Source organism: Ailuropoda melanoleuca, chromosome 4, assembly GCF_002007445.2.
Source record: "Ailuropoda melanoleuca isolate Jingjing chromosome 4, ASM200744v2, whole genome shotgun sequence".
In the NCBI taxonomy this organism is placed as follows: domain Eukaryota; kingdom Metazoa; phylum Chordata; class Mammalia; order Carnivora; family Ursidae; genus Ailuropoda; species Ailuropoda melanoleuca.
Window position 1 is genome coordinate 893324 of NC_048221.1, and position 2334 is coordinate 895657.

Genomic DNA, 2334 nt, shown 5'->3' on the forward strand with positions numbered 1-2334 from the left:
TGAGATCGAGTTGCTACAGGACAGCAGGAGAGCTTGCTGGCACCCCTGACTGAGAGGTGGGGATGGGCTGCCTTCAGGCACAGCTGGATCCAGGGCCTCAGATGGCAAGCTCGAGAATCCACCCTCAGCTTTCCCCAAGGGCCCCCGGCAACTCTGGCCCCCCCCAATGATGAGCCTCACAGCCCCTCAGCAGGGCGCGAGCTCATCCCTCAGACATTTCTGGACAGTTCTAGCACAGAATGTCCTCAGATCAGGCCCTCTCCCATGGCGTCTTTCAGAAACCCCTTTCTTGGGCTCCAGCCCCCACCTCCTTTCCAAGGACTGACTTTCAACTCCCTCGATGTCCTGTCTTTCCCTCAACCCCTCAGCCCCTCGAGGGGCTGCTTTCTCTTTCTTTCTGTGTCCAAAACGTCAGGGGGAGTGGTCTCCACACTCTCACCTCCCACTGCCTCTATAGCCCCCTGCAGGATGGAGGCTATGGTCTAACTTCACCCCTGCTCACCAGGTGTCACTGTGGCTGTATCCAACCCCCGCCCCCGAACTGTGGGCCAGACCCCACGTTCCGTGCCACCCACCCACCCGTACTAGTTCCCGTGGCTGCTATAAGGAACTGCCACAAAGCTGGCGGCTCAAGACTGTAAGGTTTGTTCCCTCATTGTTGGTTTCCTCCGGGGGCTTCAGGAGAAGGTCCTCCTGCCTCTTCCAGCTTCTGGGGCTCCAGGCACCCCTGGGCTTGCCTCCGTCTTCACATGGCTTCTCTCTCCGGTCTGAGTCTTGAATCCCCCGCTGTATGTCTTCTGTAAGGACGCTCATCATTGGACTTGGGGCCACCCTCATTTAGGAGGAGCTCCCCTCACATCCTTAATTGTATCTGCTAACACCCTTTTTCCGAATAAGGTCCATTCACAGGTTCTGGGGCCATGATTCTGCTGTTTCACCCATGATCCGCACCAGACCTGGGGATGTGGAGATGGGGAAACTCCAGCCAGAGCGGGCTGGAACCCGGGGTACGTGTAGCTCTTCGAGACTCACCCCAGGTCCTGCAGCCTCCAGGGACTGCCACTCAGCTGGAGGGGCCAACGTGGCCACCACTCACTGGAGACGAGGCCCATGTGGTGCCCCATCCATCTGCCCCCTCCTGTTGCCCCACCTGATCTGTTTTCCTGAGCCCCTCACCTCCTCTTGGAGGTCCTCCAGGTTGCTCCACCACGCCTCCCTAGCTTCCCTAGCAGGCTCTGTTCTGCAGACCCGTCCTCAGTGCCCACTCAAGCCAGCAGCCTCCGGGCCCCTGGCTCCCCAGCTTGTCTCTGGAGCAGTCCCCATGCCTCATAGCCCACCCTCCACTCACTCCAGAGCTTTCTTCCCCTCCTTGGGAACTTTGGTGGCACCCACTGACTGTGGGTGGTTCAACCCATAATCCCACAGACCTGACTCTGGGCCACCCGCCCCCCCCCACACTCCTGAATTGTCTAGTGGCCCTACAGGCATGGTCTTCTGCTCCCAACTAGACCCGGGGAAGGAGGTATGGCACATGTGCTCATCACTCAGATGTCCTTTGGGGATAGGAAGGTGTTAGAACCCATCCTGGGAGTGGGATTTCCAGACCTCCGTTTCCCCTTCTGCACGATGGGACTGGGAGTCCCCCCCCCACACACTGCAGAGCCTGGCACCCCTCCCTCCATGGCGGCCATAGGCGGCCCCATGGTTGGCTGTCCCCTGGAATGTAGGGGACCTGAGCCTCAGGAAAAGGGGGGCCTAGCTGCACCACCTTCCCCTCCAGACCCAGTGCCCTCGTCGAACCAGGCACAGTGCTGGGTGCTTACGCTCAGACGAGCCTGGGCTTGCGTGGGTTATATCCTGAGTCCAAATTCCTTTATCTGGAAAATTAGGGGGCGAGGGGGCTGGCTCTGAGCACACCTCCCCCAGTCCTCCCTCTCCCCTGCCCACCTGCCCCACACCACGCCAAGGGCTCACATGTAGTAAAAAGACTTTATTAAGAAGGCTTTGAAGTCAAAAAATAAAACTCTTGATACAATTTTCTGAACCCTTAAGTCAGCTCAGCAAATATATAATCAGTAATTTAGCTGTGTAAGATTAAAGGTCCGTTACTTTATTTAAAATAAAATATATTTTAGTTCTTAAAATTTATTCCATAAAGTACATATTTCCCTATAAATTCCCTACATATACACAAGAGGTAAAAAGTAAAAGTTTAAAAAAAACCACAATTTAAAAAAATTTAAAAACTGACAACAGAAACTACAGCAGAAGGGGATTAATAATTAAAAACAAAAAGTTAGAAATTTCTGGTTGGGCCCCCCCCGCCTCCCCCCC